This window comes from Nerophis lumbriciformis, linkage group LG10 (assembly GCF_033978685.3).
Source record: "Nerophis lumbriciformis linkage group LG10, RoL_Nlum_v2.1, whole genome shotgun sequence".
Classification (NCBI taxonomy): Eukaryota; Metazoa; Chordata; class Actinopteri; order Syngnathiformes; family Syngnathidae; genus Nerophis; species Nerophis lumbriciformis.
In genome coordinates, this window is record NC_084557.2 from 26182726 (window position 1) to 26205663 (window position 22938).

Sequence of the window (22938 nt, forward strand, 5' to 3'; positions counted from 1 at the left end):
GTAGTTCTCCGACCATCCTACATGCCTAGAGAGTTCTCCCACGCCATCGTTGTTTGTGTCTACATCCCTCCGCAAGTGCATGCTGAGACCGTGTGTGTCGTCATCCACCCCAATTTGGCAAGATTACAAACACAGCACACTGATGGCTTCATTGCCAAAGAAGAGGACTTTATTGTAACTAACGTCTTGTGTCCTGCATGTCTTCTATACTGCTACTGGATGGCCTTGAATTTCCCTCAGGATCAATAAAGTATTTATCTACCTACTGTATCTACAACCTAGTGCATAGGGCAGACATATCTGCTAATTCCTTACATTTTTTTTGCAAACATATTGTGATTCGGGATGAAGATGCAACCAAAACACATACTACGCAAAATGCAATTGCTTCCTAGTTTTCTGTAGTTGAAGTCAGCAGGTTTATGCAGGCCCGCCCACATTTTGGCGCTTAAACTGGGTATTACAAAATCTGCTAAAACATGTTAGAAAACAAGCCTAAAATCACAACAGAGTCTTATTTGCAGGGGAATGTCACCCTTAGGCCTCATTTTTAGGTCTAGAACAGGGGTGTCAAACGTACGGCCCGCGGGCCTGAACAGGTTTTATCCGGCCCGCGGGATGAGTTTGCTAAGTTAAAAAATTAGCCGAAATTTTTTAATGAACAAAACTGCTGTTCTCAATGTGTCCACTAGACGTCACAATAGCAATTATTTGTATCTTTGTAGATTATGCTACATATGTAAAAAAAAAATAAACCACATGATGTTAGTACACCAGTTGAGAAAATTGAGCAAACTACATAAATATAATATTATTGCAGCGCTGCGGAAGAGGCGACAAGGAAGAGGCGCGCCACGCACTGTCTGTGTGTATGTGTGTGTGGGTGTGGGAGGGGGCGTGTCTGTGTTTACTAACAAGACATCATGGCGAAGCCCAAAGCCAAGTTTCTTAACATGGAGATATTCTCAATACTTTTCTTTTGTCGAGCACAAAGAAAAGAGCATTTTAGTTGAATGTAAGTTGTGTCTTGGATCAAAGATCCTATCTACTGGCCAAAACAGCAATTCAAATGTGCTGAAACTGTCACGGCGCGGATTCAAAGCCGCTTTTCCCCGGCAGCTGGAGCTGCCGGGACCTCTGCTGGCAGCACACTTGGACACGCCCCTGCTCACGCTGGGCACAGCACGCCCACGCAGCGACAAGGCTGCAGGCAATTGCACATCAGCACACCTGTGCCTGAAGAGAGGGAGCAGCATAAAAGCCAGCGGACCCAAGAGACCTTCGCCAGAACGTAGCCAATCTTCCTGAGTAAGCATCACGTCTGGCACCACTCCCTCATTCCTTGCTCAGCCTTTTTTGTGCTCTTCCTCGTTCCTGTGTTTGATATACCTTGTGTTTTCCACAGTGTCTTCCCTGTTGCCTGTGATCGTGTCCTGCCTCACGACCTCCACCTGGATCTCTGTTTGCCTCCCTCGACCCTTGACCTCCGCTTGGACTCGGACATCGTTGCCTCTCTCCAGCCCCCGACTGCTTGCCTACCTGCTGACTGCCTCTTCGCCTTGCCCCTTGGATTTGACGAAAGAATCACACAACATGCACCGACAACAACCCCTGGTAAAACTTACATTATTAATCCTACACAACGTCCGCACTCATTCACTTGTGGTAGCATACACACCCCACACACTCATCAAGGTTTTCAATAAACCTGATAAACAGCAGTTCTGCCTTGGTGTCGCCTCCTTCCCTTTGCCCGGTACACAACAGAAACCGCTACAAAAGCAACATGCTTTGACGAAGCTAGTAAAGAGAGACACACTTCACCTGCTAAGCAATAGCGGCTGGATTTTAACAAGGCACTGCGCACTGAAGGTACAGTGGTATCTCAATTCACTAATACCCTTAGGAGTTCTTTGAGACACGAGCTGTCTTGACTTTTTGATATGCTTTAAGTTGCGAGCATTCCTTGAGTTATAAGCCTTACCGCCACCATGGCTGAAGTAGTGGCTGTCCACAGATCGACACAATCCTGCCATTCGATCACCTGAACTGAGAAAGTTAATGCAAAGGAGAAGAATCAGACGACCGGATCAGCGAACGAACCATTAAAAGCATGTCCGAAACGTTAGAGGACCCAGCAAGTCAGCACGACTGCAGCACTGTCAGTCTGCATCACTCAAAGTCAACCGCAGCCAAAAACGGACAGACATTTATCCAATAAAATATGGAGGAGCTGCCGATGCTGTTCGACGTGTTTCAGTTTGTTCTGACTCAAATTGGACAATCAAGCATTACTTTTGGTACTTAATATTGTTTTTCAATTGTTTTTTATTTATTTTTTTATTTTTTATTTTTTATATATTTTATTAATATTATTTTTTAATTTTTCCCCTCCCTCAGGGGGGGGCTCGGCGGGGCGGTTGCTGGTTGTTCCATCTCCATCGTTGGGGTCCCTGCGGGTGGGGTGGGTGGTTCCTGTGGCCCTGTGCCTGGGTGGTCCTGCGGCGGCCGATTTGGGTGGGGTGGCCGGGGGATGGCCTCGCCGCGCTCTCCGGGGGTGGGGGGTGGGCTCGTGGGGGCCCGGTTGCCAGTGGGGCGGGGGCGGTCTTCCCGTCCGGTTGCGGGGAGTCTCTGGGTCCCTCGGGCGGGGCGTCTCGCCTTTCTGCCCGTGTGGGGTGTGGTCTCTCGCTGGCTTGGGGTCTGGCTGTCCCCTGCTTTTCTCGTGCCCTGTCCTCTGCCGGGTGCGTCTGTCTGCGGCCTGCTGCTGGCCCTTGTGGGCGGTACGGTGGGCCGGGCTCTGGGGTTCCTGTCGCTGGCCGGCTTGGCTGCGTGGGGGCGGTGGTCCCTGGTTCCCTGGGCACCACGCCTCCTGTTTGTGGGTAGGGCTCTCGGGGGTGATGGGGCCGTGCTCTGGCTCCCACGCACTCTGGGAGTCGAATGTATTGTACATGCAAATTCACATATGCTCACATACGTACATAGGTACCTACGCTCCCACATACATACACAAATACAGTACATATTTACCTACCTAATGTTCTTACATCCACACGCACATTCAATATACAAACATACACATACACATACTGTACATATACATTCACTGTACAAACACATATACACATTCTGTACATATACATTCATTGTACAAACACATATACACATTCTGTACATATACAAGTACATATGCATACTTACACTCATGCACATAATCATGTTTCATCAAACATATATTAACGTTGTTGCCCTAGGGTAAACTGGGTGTAACACATGGCACACTGACAAAGCTTAACCTAATGTGACTATAACAATCTACAAGGTTAATGTAGGTTGCTTCTCTTTCTCCCCCTCCATTTTTCTGCATTCTTTCGTATCTCAAGTTATCATTACGTATATGTATTGTTGCATTTAAACAACTGTATTGTTGATAATAAAGGTAAATTATTGGTATTGTTCATTATCAATAGCGCTATTTCTATTGGTATTTGTATTGATCCATTTGTAGTGTAATAATGCTCATTGTCATTTCTGTATTATTTTTTATTTTTCGCTAACTGCTTATTTGCTATTACTTTTACCATCATATTTGTACATGTCATATTTGCTGATGTTGCTCTATTGTTGTTGTTGTTGTTGTTGTTGTTTTTGTCTCTCTGTCTAATCCCCCTCTTGTCCCCACAATTTCCCCCTCTGTCTTCTTTTTTTTTTCTCTTTCTATCCCCTCCTGCTCCGGCCCGGCTGCACTAAATGATAATATAAATACATTTAATAAAGTCAAATACAAATAAGGCAACAAGAGAAGTATCCTACACTTCTCTTTTGTAAAGTAAATCTGAACAGTCGACATGGGCATATACATCAACTATATGATTTGCCTGAGAAGCTGGACAGGACACAAAAAATAAAAAATAAAAAAATAAAAAAATAAAAAAAATTGTTTTTCAAACATTTCTTATCCAAAAAGTTATTTTTTATTTTTAAAAGGCATGTTATTAAATTGTGCTTTGGGAGGGCCAAGCACATTGATTTAAATTAACGTCAAAGAGCAAAACGGTTTTGAAATACGAGTGTTTTGAGTTACGAGCTCATTTTTTTGTTCGGTTGCAGCAGTCCATAGAACGGTCTCTGTGGTCTTAACCACATTAAGCCTGGCATACTCCTGTCAACTTATGATATTTCCTGTAGTCAAGAATACCATGCATCTTGGAGTTGAAGTGTCTGTGTAGGTCATATTGTTGCTACCTAAACACTTGTACCACGCTTCATCACGTCATCCTGCAGCTGTCTTGCAGTCACAAGGAGTGGTTCTTAATTAGCATGACTAACATTAAAGATAACTAAGTATTAAACTCTGTAACTATTTTTTTTTTCAGAAATTGACCACGTTGGGGTTCCGGTCAGACAACACACAGTCATCATTTGGACTCTTCCAACTTTAATGGTGCATATTAGTTTAGGTTAGGTTCAGTTAGTATCTGTAAACCACAAGCAAACACCCATTAACATTTATGTCATCTAACTAAAAAACAATATGTATATTATGCCTATAGATATACTCAAAGTAAAGTACTAGAGACATAATATATTGTATTTTCACAATGGCATGTGAGCTAGCCACATTAGCAGCAGCAATGCCATCCTTAACAGGGAGATGTTAGTTTATAGCTCTTTGACAACACAGCACCAATAATATTAAAACATCACTAAATTATGGTAAGAGTCATTCAAATAACTATTACATATAGAACATGCTATACGTTTACCAAACAATCTGTCACTCCTAATCGCTAAATCCCATGAAATCTTATACGTCTAGTCTCTTACGTGAATGAGCTAAATAATATTATTTGATATTTTACGGTAATGTGTTAATAATTTCACACATAAGTCGCTCCTGAGTATAAGTCGCACCCCCGGCCAAACTATGAAAAAAACTGAGACTTATAGTCCGAAAAATACGGTAATCAAAAATACACATTAATGGCCATAGTCCTTTACATAATGAATAGTCTCTTATTCCCAAAACCTGTCTCCAGTTAACAAGTTATACATATTTATGATGCAAGGACGCTGACAGACAGTCAGTGACATAAAGAGAAAGGAGAGAGAAGGATCAATAATGATTCCTATTTCCCCAGTCACTGACAATATAAAGAATGCATTGTGCCTCCTCACAGATTGGCATCAAGCATGACTTGATACTGCAGCAGCCACCAGGAAAATGTTAAGAGTTAACCTTTGGAAGCCCAAATGTGGTTATGCTTTTGAAGCTCGCACATTCCTTTCCGTCCTTTTAATTCTACCCTTTCTGGAGACGTAATCTCCCATTTAAAGTAATGGCGTTGGAGAAATTAATTCTTGCACAGTCCAAGCTTTGTCCCCCCCTATGACCTCAATGTCTGTAAATGGAATAGTCAGCAGTATACCAAAGCAGCAGGTCATCGTGGTACATTGCCTCAGCACACCGCTCTGCAGGGAACATTCAGGTGGAGCCTACTCTTCATCATCTGGAAATACAGCTCCATGACCTTTTTGTTTTGTTCCTCTATTCCATTTCACAACTCAGTTTGGTGTTTTTATAGTAAAATGGTATTGCTATGCCCATCACCATTGGGGATCTGATGGGGGTTTTTTTTGCAACAAATTAAGTTATAGCTTTTTGTTAAAAAGTGCATCCCTGAATTGGAACCACTAGGTCAGGGGTCCCCAAACGTTTTGACTCGGAGGGCCGCGTTGGGTTAAAACAATTTGGTCGGGGACCGGGCTGTGTGTGCATATATATATATATATATATATATATATATATATATATATATATATATATCAGTGACGTGCAGTCACTAGAGGCAGGTGAGGCCCCACCATCATGGAAAGAAAAAAAATGTAAAAAGAAAAAAAAAATATTAAATTTTTATATGTATCCAGTGATTATACTATAAAGTTATTTTCCATTTAACTTCACCAGTTTTAGATTATTTTTATTTAAAATCGCTGAATTTTCACATTTGCCGTTCAAATACTGAGAAGAGACAGTGCGGTGAACAGCAGCCAGTTGAGGCACGTCACTCAGTTGTGCCTCACCATGGATTGCGGACTCGGCTAACTGCTGGCCTGCTGTGCAGTGAGACCGTATTGCTATATGAACTATATTATACATTTCCATAGTTTAGTTAGCTGAGGTATATAATGTACAGTGTATTTTGTCAACAACTGTATGTGTGTAACGTATTTCTTGTGCTGAGCGATTATAAAACGGCTGCAAAACACGTACTGGCTGAGGCTCGCAGTAATCCCGCCTCCTGCACCCCCGCCGTAGAATGCACCCCCTGACGGGAGTGTTATATCAACTAAAGCCCACACTTAAACTTTCCACGTGCAAGATTGAATCTATTTAAAAAAGTTATTTCATAAGAAGCCAAAAAGTGCAAAAACAATAATGTTCGTGTTGGAGGAGTTGTGAATGACTGCAGAGCCACAGCATTAGGTACACCTGCAGACTGCAGGTGTACCTAATCCACAACTCCTCCAACACAAACATTATTGTTTTTGCACTTTTTGGCTTCTTATTAAATAACTTTTGTAACCTATTTTTATGGGCTTTCCTCTTTGTGATGTTAAGTTCCTGCTATGCGCTGTTATACAGTATATGCCTTGAGCTCTTATTTTGAAGGCGCTAAGAGCAAAAGTGATGACACGTTGGAGTGGAGCGGAGGTTTTTGAAAGAAGGTAAATAAAGTGGTCCTCGTGTAAACTGGAGCCTCCGTGTTTGTTATTTTGTAGTTTCATACAGTATAGGCGACATTTATAAACCCTCTGTTACACTTTTTTAAATAGATTCAATCTTGCACGTGGAAAGTTTAAGTGAGGGCTTTAGTTGATATAACACTCCCGTCAGGGGGTGCATTAATCCAGCACAACAGTGGTGCATGGACTTCATTTATAAGTAAAGGTAAGACCATAATAACGTTTTTTTTATTAAATGTGCTTTTTTTGTATGCTACAGTTTGTATGTGTAAAGTTAAAGTTAAGTTAAAGTACCAATGATTGTCACACACACACTAGGTGTAATGAAATTTGTCCTCTGCATTTGACCCATCCCCTTGATCACCCCCTGGGAGGTGAGGGGAGCAGTGGGCAGCAGTGGCGCCGCGCCCGGGAATAATTTTTGGTGATTTAACCCCCAATTTCAACCCTTGATGCTGAGTGCTAAGCAGGGAAGAATGCTGGTATGAGCTTTTAAACATAACCCGTTAACTGCTGCCATTTAAATGGTGAATATGATACTCTTTAGGGTTCATATGTTTCTAAATCTGACTGTGATGAAGTCAGTGCCTCACCAGCCATGAACCTCACCGCACGTCACTGATATATATATGTATTCCTCGCGCACTTATTGACTGAAAGAGTGTGCACTTGATGTCACGTTATCGATGGAAAAATGCATGTTTAGACAATTTGATTTGCCTGAGCGGCTAGGAGACACCGAGAGTAACAAGCGGTAGAAAATGGATTAAAAAGGACAGATTAAAAATGATAATAATAATAAAAAATAAATGTATATATTTCTTTTTTTAACTTGGGTGTTGGATGCTGGCGGTGCCGGATGCGGCCCGCGGGCCGTAGTTTGAGGACCCCTGCACTAGGTGATAGCTGATGATACGCGCTGCGTATTCGTTTTGGGTTATTTTGTTTTAATTTGATTAGGTTTCTTTATTCTTTACTAGTTTTTTTACATGATCTAAATAAAACTGATTGATTGAGTGCTCTTATTTTGTTTCACACTTTTTTCCGTACTTACCTTTGGTTAGAGCACTTTGATTAGTGAAACAGGAGACTCACCAGTCCCTGATTACCAATCAGAACCATACTTAAATCACCATCTGCTTTAATTTAGCGCTGACTCTTTATTGCTACCTGTAGCTCTTAACTGCTGCATACTGCCTTAGTGTGTTTTGAGCTTTTCCAGCGCTCTTATTTTCCTTCCACTTCCTGTCTCCCTCACCTGTCTCTGTTTGGCAATCTGGGCACACCTGCTCCAGGTTGCTAATCGGGCTGTATGTGCTCTTCAGACAAGGATGGATCATTTTAATTAATTTATTCTAACTGTTTAGCAGAGGTGTGGACTCGAGTCACATGACTTGGACTCGAGTCAGACTCGAGTCATGAATTTGATGACTTTAGACTCGACTTGACAAAATGTGAAGAGACTTGCAACTCGACTTAGACTTTAACATCAATGACTTGTGACTTCACTTGGACTTGAGCCTTTTGACTTGACATGACTTGACATGACTTGCCACTTTCCCCAAAATCCAAAGCTTAAAAAGTTATTTGGGAGCGCTCCGTATTTTTCATTTTCTTCGTCTATCAGCGTGTTATTCCTGTCAGCTGGTGTGCTGTCAGTACAACAGCCAATCAAATTAGATCTACGTTGTTTTCATCACACAGCATTCATCCAATCAAATTGCAGGACAACCAATGAACAAGAGTTGTCCAACAACGTGCCAGTGATAAACAATTATGTTAAAGTTGGTTTCGTTCGGGTATAAAAACTATGACTTGGTCAACAAAAAACGAATTGCGGTATGCAAATCACGCAGTTCGAATATTACAGACGGAGACGCAACAACTTCCAACTTCGTTCGACATTTGAAGTTGCACAAAGAAGGGCAAGTTTTGAATGTAAGATAACGTTTATTGGCTAAGTAACGTGACTTTTATTTGCTGTGTAGTTAAATCAGTGAGGCTGCAAACTCACTGCTAACGTTATAACCATAGACATCTTATAAGTAGACGCAGCATCGAGCGCTACTGCCTACTGGCGCAGACGAGGCGCGTGGCCGCCATCTTGGAGTGGTGATCCGCTCCACTCAGTGCAATTAATTTGGCAGGAGCAATGAACTGTCAGCGCATTTAATTCATTTTACCTCACTGAATACGACTGATTTTCACCCCCTTTTTTGTCATACGTGTAGCCATGATAACAGACACATGTTTTGGCGTGTTTTATTATTCATAGTTTGCTTAACAGTAATATAATATTATTATACACTATAAATGACCAGACGTCCGAGATCAAAACTGGGAATATAATCCCAGAGAAGGGGGAAAAAAACGGTAATCTATTTTTAAATTGAAGAAACAATATGATTAGGTTATATATACATATGTGTGTATCCTACATAAACAATGTATGAATACATTAGATATCTATATATCTTAGGGACCTATAGACTGTATCTCTGTTGCTTCAGCAGCAGAGAGTTTATTCTGTCTTGACACTTTGTATTGATATTTTCTATTACATTCTTCCCTTAAATGATAATGTTTGCAGTGATTGTTTTATATGTATGTTTTTATGTAAGTCGCTTTGGATAAAAGCGTCTGCCAAATACGTAAACATATATAAACACCTGAAAGTCTTCATATCAGCTAAAACCACCAATCTGTTTCACTGGATTCAGAATAAAACCAAATTCTGTTCAACCCAACAATGTTAGTATTTGAATATTGTTACTTGAAGACTTATTCCTGGTTACAATTATACTGTTAAGAAAGTATTGTCTTATACTTTGCCTAAAATGAGAATACATCATAATCAGTGGCGGCTGGTGAATTTTGTTTTAGGTGGGGCTGAAAGTTTGTAAAGCAAACCCCTGTAGGGGCGTCATCCTACCCCAGAAGATTTCTTTGTGATTTTCACATACAAATATTGAAGATCTTTGATCCTTCTCAACTCTGTGGTAATATTATTTTCATAAAATACAACCAATAGTACGTTAATGTTAAATCTCACTTGTGAAAAGTAATCCCCCGATTCCTATTTTCAACAGTCCGTTCATTTGAGCAGGAAAACGGTGAACACCACCATCTTTGTTTTCTACCTGTCAACTGTCAGTTTCGGCTGCTCGCCGGCTCCTCATCCCCAGTTCAAGATGGCGGCCAAATTGCTCACGTCACAGCAACCAATGCTGCGTCTACTTATAAGATGTCTATGGTTATAACGTCATTGCAAACACGGCAATCTGTTGCATCCACTGCAGTTTGCTACCTTATTCATACTTTTTGTCAGGTGATTTTTTTTTAAGCAGGGTTTCATGAGGTACCTATACATAACGTTACGTTAGTCAATGTATCACACACAGTAACGTAACGTTAGACGGCAGTCAGCAGCACCGCGTATTTTAGCCACCTACAAAAAGACAAACATAGTCAAATAAAGGTCAGTTAAAATGTATACTATATTAAGAATATGTGTACATATTGCATAGGGTCCTGACATCTAAAAAGTACAACTCTGTTCATTGTTATGTTCATATATTTGTTATGTTTTTCATGTGTACGCACACATAAACACACATACAGTATGAGATGAGATCAATGAGATAAGGTAAGAACAGGATAGAAACTGCTGTGGAACTAGTTACAATGCAATATGCCATGGAAATACAATGTTAACACTTTTGTGCAAATAAGTACAGTTGCACTTGTTTTTTTTTCAAATGTGTTTATTCTGTAAAGGAATGAGTTACATGTTTAAAATGACTGGTTATATAGTGCTATTTTGAAGTGCAATGTCAGCACTATCTTTTTCCCTGCAATTTCAAATGCACTTGTTTTAATAAATAAATACAGCGTTTTAAAAGCAAACACAATCTGTGTAAATATATTAGTCTGTGGTTAAATGACTTGAAAGGACTCGAAACTCAAAATGCAGGACTTGGGACTTGACTTGAGACTTTCCAGTCTTGACTTTGGACTTGACTCGGACTTGCCCTGTCTTGACTCGGGACTTGACTCGAGACTTGAGGGTAAAGACTTGAGACTTACTTGTGACTTGCAAAGCAATGACTTGGTCCCACCTCTGCTGTTTAGTCATGCTTAGCAGTCGTTTGTTTGCTTCCATGCTGCATAGTTGTCATTTTTACCAGTGTTCTAATATTGCCGTCCACACTGGTGTAACAGTTTATTTTTGCCTCATTAAATCTTTTTACTCCCTATGTCGCCAGCTCAACCATGCTGTGCCATGACAAGTGACTTTAAAACTTCGATAACTATGACAAACCAAGTAAATGGCTCACTTTGCCTGGAATCTACTAAGTGTGCAACTCCTGCTGCTGATCTCAATTATACGGGGGTCGGCAAACCGCGGCTCTAGAGCCCCATGTGGCTCTTTAGCGCCGCACTAGTGGCTCCCTGGAGCTTTTTGAAAAATGTATGAAAATGGAAAAAGATGAGGGGCAAAAAGCATATTTTTTGTTTTAATATGGTTTCGGTAGGAGGACAAACATGCCACAAACCTCCCTGATTGTTAGAAATCCCACTGTTTATATCAAACATGCTTCACTGATGAGATGATTTTGCGAGCGCCGTTTTGCCCTACTAATTTCGGCGGTCCCTGAACTCACAGTTGTTTGTTTACATGTACACTTTTCTCTGACGCTGCCACAGAAATACGTTTTTAATGCCACTCCTTCTTTGTCACACTTTGTCCACCAACCATTTTATGCTGTGCATGAATGCACAAAAGTGAGCTTTGTCGATGGTATTGACTTGTGTGGAGTGCTAATCAGGCATTGTTGGTCACTGCATGACTGCAAGCTAATTTATGCGAGCATGCTAGTTCGGCTAGCTGTATGTACATATTGCATCATGACACCTCATTAGTAGGCATATTTGAGCTCATTTAATTTCCTTTACTTATGTCCTATGTGTATTTAACTTATATTTGCATTATTTGTAATGTTGGCTGCATTTCTGATAGTTGTTTGTGTGCCATGTTGTTCCAGACCACAGCAAACATTACCCAGCTTGCAGATATTGTAATAAATCCTTTAGAAGAAGACACACTTGGATTGATTAAAACTTTTATTAGTAGCTAAAGTGTGTGGACACACATATCTATACCTTTGACCATTCTAGGACAGTATTTTCCAGGAGTTATCTCAGTTTTACTAAAGTGTTCCAATGTTGTAAAAATATGTAGACTAAAAATTAAATTTCAACATCTCTGTCAACAAAGATTTGCACCAGCCTGCGATACATAGTCATTTTGATAGTCGGCTAATATAGCTAATATAGACATTTACATGATGTGCTGCCTTCGTTATAACACCTATTTACAACTTTCAAAGTCATTTTGATAGTAGGCTAATATAGACACATCATGTGTTGTCTTCATTTTAACACTAATATAAGACTTTTAAAAGTAATTTTGATAGTAGGCTAATATAACTAATATAGACACATACATCATGTGTTGCCTTCATTATAACACTTATATAAGGCTTTACATATTTTGCGGCTCCAGACATATTTTTTGTTTGTTTTTTTGGTCCAATATGGCTCTTTCAACATCTTGGGGTGCCGACCCCTGCAATAGTACAATAAACACATATTTAAGCCTGCCCGGTTCATCAAGAGACGCTAAGTTAAATATGAGAAAATATGAGGACGCTTTTTTGAAGTTTGGTTTTATTGTGGACATTAACATAAGTCCACAATGTGTCATGTGTTTTTAGCTGCTTGCAAATTAATACATGATGCTGAATTAATAATTATACTCTTCTTGTCTTGCTGTTCATACTCTGTTAGATTTAAGTTTTTTGTACTGAGTTGTAATTAATTTATATTCTTTGTAATGTCTAAAATATGAATACCATTGGCATTTAGAATATGTAAAACAAATGTTTTATCAGCATCTCATTGGAAAAATGTCTCTTTTGTCTCCTGTCCATGGTCCTTCCTGCATCCTGTGTGTGGCATACTGTTCGGTAGCTATGGTTTTGTGATACATTTGACTGTAATTCTGAATATGGATCGAGAGCAGGATGTTATTACGTAGGTGTGTGTAGCAGAAGGCCGCAAACTTCACCGCTTAACCATGGTGTGCTCACTTTCATTAGGTGCACCAAAACAAACAAACAAAAATCACATATGAATGTTATAGCTAGCAATGTTAGTATCACATCTGATCCAATACAAAGAGCTCAACCAAAAATGTATTTAACCATTAAAAAAAAAAAAAAAAATTATAGACACCTGTCAGCATGATGCAGTGAAAAAGCTTTCAAATTAATTACCTCTCTGACAAGATTAGCAAAAACTAATCATCCTATACCATCAGAATACTTTGTTGATTTTGATCTTTTCGAGTATTGGACTCATTAACAGTGAGTGTTCCAAGTTATGCACATGAACTAAATCAATTATTTATGCCGTGTGTAATGTTTGCAAAACAGTTGTGAAGAAAGTATTCATGCAACAAATGACAATTAGTTACAACACCGGATTTGCAGTGTCTCCATCACAGATAATAAAGGTTTATGAGGACATTCACACAGCGAGTTTGCTAATGATAAGAACAAATCAAAGGGTTGTAGAATGACAGATGAGAATATAACTTTATTCTGCTACTTTGTGTGTAAAAAAAAGTACTGAAGTTACATCAGGTGCAATAAACTGTTTCATAAAGACTGACTATGGGTTGTATTCACCTGCCGTCACGTCCGGCTCATTATTGCTTGACTCAAAGTGGTGGACCAGCCAGCGTCTGTCGTCATTTCGCCTTTCTCGAGAGAAAAATGCCCCATGCTTGCGTTGTTTCAGGCCGTTGGAATCGTTCAAATGGCAAAAAGGATAAAAGTTTCTTCTGAGCTTCTCTAGAGGTAATCAAGATGGGCAAAAGATGTCAAGATTTTACGAAAGATGCCGAGAAAAGGGTCACGCGCTCCAGACCAAGAAGGCAGAGTCAAAGAACGCACATGTTTGCAGTGATCACTTTGTTAAAGGTTTGTTTGTTTGGTGTACTTTTACGTTTAGTATTTCCGATTCAAGCAAAACCTAAAAGGAGTTAAGCTTTTACTGAAAGCGGCCATCACAAATGAATCTTTCTGCAGAAACACAACGTTGACATCTATAGTTATATTTTAAAGGCCTACTGAAACCCACTACTAGCGACCACGCAGTCTGATAGTTTATACATCAATGATGAAATCTTAACATTGCAACACATGCCAATACGGCCGGGTTAGCTTACTAAAGTGCAATTTTAAATTTTGCGCGAAATATCCTGCTGAAAACGTCTCGGTATGATGACGTCTGCGCGTGACGTCACGGATTGTAGAGGACATTTTGGGACAGCATGGTGGCCAGCTATTAAGTCGTCTGTTTTCATCGAAAAATTCCACAGTATTCTGGACATCTGTGTTGGTGAATCTTTTGCAATTTGTTCAATGAACAATGGAGACAGCAAAGAAGAAAGCTGTAGGTGGGAAGCGGTGTATTGCGGCCGGCATGCAGCAACACAAACACAGCCGGTGTTTCATTGTTTACATTCCCGGAAGATGACAGTCAAGCTTTACCATTGGCCTGTGGAGAAGTGGGACAACAGAGACTCTTACCAGGAGGACTTTGAGTTAGATGCGCAGACGCTGTACCGTGAGTACGCATGCAGCTGCGGCTTCCAAACATTTGATCGCTTGCCCGTACGTGCGTGCCGCTATGTGCATGTCACGTCTGTAACTTTGGGGAAATATATGTGCTGTATGAACTTTGGCGAGGTGAACGGTACTTTGAGCTGTGGGATTGAGTGTGTTGTGCAGGTGTTTGAGTTGTATTGGCGGGTTATATGGACGGGAGGGGGGAAGTGTTTGTTATGCGGTATTAATTTGTGGCATATTAAATATAAGCCTGGTTGTGTTGTGGCTAATAGAGTATATATATGTCTTGTGTTTATTTACTGTTTTAGTCATTCCCAGCTGAATATCAGGTCCCACCCGCCTCTCACAGCATCTTCCCTATCTGAATCGCTCCCACTGCCCTCTAGTCCTTCACTCTCACTTTCCTCATCCACAAATCTTTCATTCTTGCTCAAATTAATGGGGAAATCGTCGCTTTCTTGGTCCGAATCGCTCTCGCTGCTGGTGGCCATGATTGTAAACAACCTGTGACGTCACGCTACTCGTCTGCTACTTCCGGTAGAGGCAAGGCTTTTTTATCAGCGACCAAAAGTTGGGAACTTTATCGTCGATGTTCTCTACTAAATCCTTTCAGCAAAAATATGACAATGTCGCGAAATGATGAAGTATGACACATAGAATGGACCTGTTATCCCCGTTTAAATAAGAAAATCGCATTTCAGTAGGCCTTTAAGAAACACGGGGAAAACCATGCGTACTAGTCAACGATACGTGCAACAACAAAAAGGCAAAAAACATGGGTGTAGACGCCAAGTTACATCATTAAATGCAACCTTACCCAAGCAAAAACGATGCAATATTCACCCGTGAGAGTTTAAATACTAATTTCTTTGTCCCAGCCAAACACAAAGTCGTAGACCTCCATACTTTTGCAAGTGTTCATCTGTTTTTTTGTGTAGAATGATGTCTGGCGCACCAGATGTCTGGGAACGCAATCGATAAATAATCCTTGATAGCACTCGACAAATCTTTTTTTGATAAAGAATAGGCATACATTCCCATGCAAAGTTTGTTTTGTTTTGCTCGTATCTGCTTTTAATGGTAAAGGCCCTTTCCGTACTCAGATAGTTTGCACTCTGTTTGCTGCACAGTAGTCATGTTGGTTTGGTGGCCCATCACTTCCTTTGCTTTCGTTCAGAAGTCACATGAGTGAATACGACCTATTCAATGCCAACTTCTGTGTTTCAACAGTTTTTGCTGCCTTTCCCATGTGGGGTCGAAGACTTCACAATGGCATCTTTTTTTTGCTACTACTTAGAGTTCCACAAATAAATACTTTTGTTTCAAGTGAGGAAAAAAGCAACTCCTGAGCAAGTATTGACCTAGAATGTATTCATCCCTCTATTTTGGGCGATCCAGTTGTGCACGTAGTCAGCGTGTTTACCTTTTTGCTTGTGTGTGCTTTCTCGGGGTAGTCTGATTTCCTCTTACAGCCCAAAAACATGCATGTTACCTGGAGACTCAAACATTTTCAATAAGTGTGCATGATTGGTTTTTCATAAGTGCTCTGTGATTGAACGGCGAACCAGTCCGAAGACCCTCTATTCTGCCATCAGTCTGTCGTTTTTTTCAATTTGTTGAAAGAAAACATTGTAAAAGACATGTCTCGCAATGTGGAAAAAATATCCATGTTGGAACAATTGCACAGGAGTATTGGGTGCTGAATCTAAAAGTTCAGTCACACTTTTCTAGCAGATATATTTCTCAGATGTACTCACTTTTCTCAAATTTAATACACTTATCACTTTTAGCTCATTTAAGTTTAAATTAAGTGTTGAATCTAAATATTATATCTAAATGTTGAATCTAAACCTAAATCTTATATCTAAACCTAAATGTTAAATCTAAACCTAAACCTTATGTCTAAACCTAAATCTTATCTCTAAACCTAAATCTTAAATCTAAACCTAGATATGTAATCTAAACCTAAATCTTAACTGTAAATGTTAAACATTTAAACATACATGTGTGGGGGGCGTGGCCTGTGGACCTGCAGCAAAGCGGGATGTGCCAGGACCGGCTTCGAGATTAGCGACAGGTGCGTAGATGACACAGCTGAGAGTGTTTGTCTGATCACCTGTCGCTCTGTTAAAGGCGGCAGTCGGGAAGGAGAAGGGGGTTGCTGATGGTCGTTGAGGGTGGCGAGTTGGCAGCCTGAGCACGAGCGAGAGTGAGAACAGAGGCTGAAGAAAAACCATTTGTGTGCTCACTGGAACCCTGAGGAGCAAGACCTCCACACATGTCTCGCAATGTGAAAAAAAAATCCATATTGGAACAATTGCATAGGAATATGGGGTGCTGAGTCTAAAAGTTCAGCCACACTTTTCTAGCAGATATATTTCTCAGATTTACTCACTTTTCTCAAATTTAATACACATCACTTTTAGCTCATTTAAGTTTAAATTAAGTGTTGAATCTAAATTGTGACGTCGTGGTCGCATAGTGATGCGGGTGTGGTTCTCCCAAGGATGCAGACGGCTTCGGACACAGCTTGCAGGTAGGAAAAATGATTTATTTTAAATATAAATAATATGATGAATAAACAAAAGGGCTAGCGTGGGAGCTAGCAGGCACAAATAGCATAGCGTGAAAAGCTAGCAGAATCAAAGTAGTCGTTAACAGTTGTATGGGAACAAACTACGAAGCCAGACAGAGTGAGGCCAGAGCAAAGACTAAATAGCCCTCTGATTAGTGCCCGGGCAACAGGTGCGCGTCCCGAACACTAACCAGAGGCAGGTGAAAGTAATCAGCTGACATGGCAACTGAACACAAACAAAATCAAATGTGCTGAAAACATATGTGACGAGAAACAAACAAACTATGATCCGTGCAGCGGATCGTAACAGTACCCCCCCCTTAAAGGACAGATTCCAGATGTCCCTTGACACTAAATAAAACTAGAACCCAAAAAACAAGAAATAGTTCGAGAGTCAAGGGAGGGTGAAGGGAGGATTTGGTGGTGGGTCGCCAGGCCACGTGTCCCCGAATCCACCGGGGAAGAGTCAGGTGGCGGCGGCGAGTGGAACGCCGCTGCCGCAGGCGAGGCGGGCGACCACGGAAAGGCCACATTCGTGGCTGCCGAGAAGGTGGGCGTGAGTGGCGCCAGAAGTTCAGCAGCCGGAGAGTTCTACGACTACGTCTCGGGTGTCGCTGCTGTTTGCGCCACTGGCGTCCATAAACAAACCTCCGAGAGCGCGGCTTGCGCAGCCAGACCACTCAAGGTCGCTGAGACGAAGACGAGGAGAGAGCAGACGTCGCCGTGGAGGCAGGAGGAGCCGACGTCGCCGTGGAGGCAGGAGGAGCCGACGTCGCCGTGGAGGCAGGAGGAGCCGACGTCGCCGTGGAGGCAGGAGGAGCCGACGTCGCCGTGGAGGCAGGAGGAGCCGACGTCGCCGTGGAGGCAGGAGGAGCCGACGTCGCCGTGGAGGCAGGAGGAGCCGACGTCGCCGTGGAGGCAGGAGGAGCCGTCGTCGCCGTGGAGGCAGGAGGAGACGTCGTCGCCGTGGAGGCAGGTGCAGGTTCTGGTACCAGCCGTGGAGCAGGTGCAGGTTCTGGTACCAGCCGTGGAGCCGGTGCATGTTCTGGTACCAGCCGTGGAGCCGGCGCTGGTGTGGGTACCAGCCGTGGAGCCGGCGCTGGTGTGGGTACCAGCCGTGGAGCCGGCGCTGGTGTGGGTACCAGCCGTGGAGCCGGCGCTGGTGTGGGAACCAGCCGTGGAGCCGGCGCTGGTGTGGGAACCAGCCTTGGAGCCGGGACAGGGGTTGGTCTTGGAGTCGGTGCTGGTGTGAGAACCAGCCTTGGAGCCGGCGCTGGTGTGAGAACCAGCCTTGGAGCCGGCGCTGGTGTGAGAACCAGCCTTGGAGCCGGCGCTGGTGTGAGAACCAGACTTGGAGCCGGCGCTGGTGTGAGAACCAGCCTTGGAGCCGGCGCTGGTGTGAGAACCAGCCTTGGAGCCGGCGCTGGTGTGGGAACCAGCCTTGGAGCCGGCGCTGGTGTGGGAACCAGCCTTGGAGCCGGCCCTGGTGTGGGAACCAGCCGAGGAACTTGGCATGGTGGAGCTTGGCGTGGTGGAGGTACTGGAGACAAAGCTTGGTGTGTCAGCCGAGGTGCAGGAACAGGTGCTAGCCGAGGTGCAGCTGGAGGTGGCCTAGCTGGCGGTTGTGGCTTAGCAGGACGAAGGACTGGTGGAGGTGGCCGTGCAGGAGGTTGCGGTTTAGCACGCCGGAAGACTGGTGGCGGTGGCCTTGCAGGAGGTTGCGGTTTAGCACGCCGAAAGACTGGTGGCGGTGGCCGTGCAGGGGGTTGCGGCTTAGCACGCCGAAAAACTGGTGGCGGTGGCCGTGCAGGAGGTTGCGGCTTAGCACGCCGAAGTTGTGCCACCGCACTAGCACAGTTCCCAGTACTAGCCCCCCCCCTCAAGACGCGGATACCAGACGCGCTCTTTGCGGTTTGGAACTGTCTTCAAGGGTGGGTGGGGGGAGGTATGGAGGGGGGTATACTCTTCTTCAAATTGTCCAAATTGACTATTATCATCCCCCACTTGAGATTGGGTGGGAGCACAGGGGGAAAAAATATGTGCAGTGGGCGGAGCAATAGTCACTGGGGGCGGAACCAAAGTCACTGGAGGTGGAGTCTGAAAATCAGAATGTGACTGACTAGACTTACACTTAATAAAAATGTCCTGATAATGTCTTATCTTACAATGAAAGTCATTTGGTATTGGCTGACAGAAAGAATTAGAAGATGGAAAAAAAAAATCTTGTTCAATGATGTCATCAGAAGTGGGCGGAGTTACCTCTTCGGGAGGCGCCAATGACATGACATTACTGTTGCAACTGTCCATGTGACTTACAGCCCAATCGGAGAACTTTTTGGCGAAGTGGTCGATGGGGTTGCCAAACATCTGAGGAGGGGGAGTTTGGGCTGAATGTAGCTTGCTTCGGTCCGGGGGAGGAGTTTGCAGGAGCGGCGCGTCTTGGCGGCGAGCACGGTACTGCGGTGTAGCGGCGATGTCTTCCGACCAGAGGGAATCGATGGGGATAAGAGAGCCTCCAGGTCCCCACATGAGATTCGACCTCTCCTCCGTCGAATAGCGAAGCGTCTCGGCTTCCATCGCTCGCAACACCATGACCGTACCTTCGTCCAACTCCTCGTTAGCCAGTGCGGGAGAATTGTTTTCTGCTGGCTTCGTACTGTGACGTCGTGGTCGCATAGTGATGCGGGTGTGGTTCTCCCAAGGATGCAGACGGCTTCGGACACAGCTTGCAGGTAGGAAAAATGATTTATTTTAAATATAAATAATATGATGAATAAACAAAAGGGCTAGCGTGGGAGCTAGCAGGCACAAATAGCATAGCGTGAAAAGCTAGCAGAATCAAAGTAGTCGTTAACAGTTGTATGGGAACAAACTACGAAGCCAGACAGAGTGAGGCCAGAGCAAAGACTAAATAGCCCTCTGATTAGTGCCCGGGCAACAGGTGCGCGTCCCGAACACTAACCAGAGGCAGGTGAAAGTAATCAGCTGACATGGCAACTGAACACAAACAAAATCAAATGTGCTGAAAACATATGTGACGAGAAACAAACAAACTATGATCCGTGCAGCGGATCGTAACATAAATATTATATCTAAATGTTGAATCTAAACCTAAATCTTATATCTAAACCTAAATGTTACATCTAAACCTACATCTTATAACTAAACCTAAATCTTAAATCTAAACCTAGATATTGAATCTAAACCTAAATCTTAACTGTAAATGTTAAACATTTAAACATACATGTTACATCCATCCATCCATCCATTTTCTACCGCTTATTCCCTTCGGGGTCGCGGGGGGCGCTGGAGCCTATCTCAGCTACAATCGGGCGGAAGGCGGGGTACACCCTGGACAAGTCGCCACCTCATCACAGGGCCAACACAGATAGACAGACAACATTCACACTCACATTCACACACTAAGGCCAATTTAGTGTTGCCAATCAACCTATCCCCAGGTGCATGTTTTTGGAGGTGGGAGGAAGCCGGAGTACCCGGAGGGAACCCACGCAGTCCCGGGGAGGACATGCAAACTCCACACAGAAAGATCTTAGGACTACTCAGAGTCAGGACCTTCGTATTGTGAGGCAGACGTACTAACCCCTCTGCTGCCTTACATGTTACATTTAAATGTTAAATCCAAACTTAAATGTTAAATCCAAACCTAAATGTTAAATATAAATATAAGTGCTAAAATATAAATATAAATAAAGTAAAAAAAAGTTAAAGTACTAATGTTTGTCACACACACACTAGGTGTGGTAAAATTAACCTCTGCTATTGACCCATCCCCTTGTTCCACCCTCTGGGAGGTGAGGGGAGCAGTGAGCAGCAGCGGTGGCCGCACTTGGGAATCATTTTGGTGATTTAACCCCCAATTCCAACCCTTGATGCTGAGTGCCATTCTTCGAGTCTTTGGTATCTAAATGTTAAATCTAAATGTAAATGTTAAATCTAAGTTTTAAATCTAAATCTATATGTTGAATCTAAACCTAAACCTTAACATTTACAGTTAAGATGTAGGTTTAGATTAATGATCTAGGTTTAGATCATTAATCAAAACCTACATCTTAACTGTAAATGTTAAACATACATGTTACATTTAAAATTTAAATCTAAATGTTAAATCTAAATATAAGTGCTAAGGGTTAAACATAAATATAAATGTTAACTCTAAACCTAATTGTTAAATCTAGATCTTGAATGTAAATCTTAATGTGAGAGTGAAATGTTCAATCTAAACCCTAAATGTTGATTCTAGGTTAAATTGAAACCTAAATGTGGAATCTAAATCTTCAATTGAAATCTTAAATCTAAATGTACGTGCTGAATCTCTCACCAAGTGTTAAATTTAATATTTATAGAATCAAATCAAATCAAATCAACTTTATTTATAGAGCACATTTAAAATTTACCACAGGGGTAGCCAAAGTGCTGTACAATGAGCAGGTTAAAAGATAAAACGAGTACCGAGCAAACACAACACAACACAAACAGAACACGATAAAAAATAAATAATTAAAATAGAATTAATAAAAACATAAAAACATAAAAACAGGATCACAGCAGGTGTATTATGGGGCGCCATTGCAGGATGGATATCACTCAGTGTTAAAAGCCATGGAATAAAAGTATGTTTTTAAGAGAGATTTAAAAACAGGAAGAGAGGAGGCTTGTCTAACACTCAGGGGTAGGTCGTTCCAGAGCTTGGGAGCAGCAACGGCGAAAGCTCTGTCATCTCTAAGCTTCAGCCTTGTGTCAGGGACCGTCAACAGCAGCTGATCGGCTGATCTTAAGGATCGGGTGGGGCAGTAAGGCTGAAGGAGGTCGGAGAGATAGGTTGGCGCGAGGTTGTATAGAATGTCAAGTTTCCACCAATCCGAGACCTATCAGCTGCAAATATCATCTTTCTTTCTGTAGAAGAAGGAAAAATGGCGGATGCTTTATGACAAATTAATGCCAATAAAGTAGCATATTTTTAAAAATGCTAGCTCCAAACGCGTGAGTGTGCATGGTGTGTTGCATAAAGACAAGAGGCTCAGAGACCTGATTGCTTCACTTCTGCTCTAGCAGCCAGTTGACACGCTCACTCTGGATCTGTTTATAGTAATATGTCCTAATTGTGGACTAAATGGTAAAAACATGATCATAGTGAGTGTGAATTAAAGTAGTCTGTCCTTCATCTTACTTCCTTTTAAATCGCGCTTATCAGTGAGCCAAGTCGTGCTGCGAGGGGCAGGAACAAAGATGGAAAAGTGCATATTAAAAGGCGCATATCGGCATGAGCTAGTGTTGTAACAATACCAATATTTTGGTACCGGTACCGGCACTAAAATTATCTCGATACTTTTCGGTACTTTTCTAAATAAAAGGGACCACAAAAAAATTGCATTATTGAATTTATTTTAACAAAAAATCTTAGGGTAAATTAAACATATGTTTCTTATTGCAGTTAAGTCCTTAAATAAAATAGTGAACATACTAGACAACTTGTCTTTTAGTAGTAAGTAAACAAACAAAGGCTCCTAATTAGTCTGCTGACGTATGCAGTAACAGATTTAAGATTTAGACTGAACTAATAGATTTGGATTTAACATTTATATTTAAGATTTAGTTTTAGAATTTAAGATATTGGTTTAGACTTTAAATCTAAGATTTAGATTTAACAATTAGATTTAGATCTAACATTTAAGTTAGAGTTTAGGAGTCAACATTTAATTTAAACATAAATGTGATGAGAATGAGCTAAATGTGATAAAATGTTGTTAAATGTGAGAAAAGTGAGTTTAATGTAAGAAAAGTGTGACTGAATTTTTACATTTGGCACCACATCCAGGAATAATTTGTAAATTTGCACATATTCAGGCTTGCCCTTAATAGAGAGCTTTAAAGGCCTACTGAATTGCGATTTTCTTATTT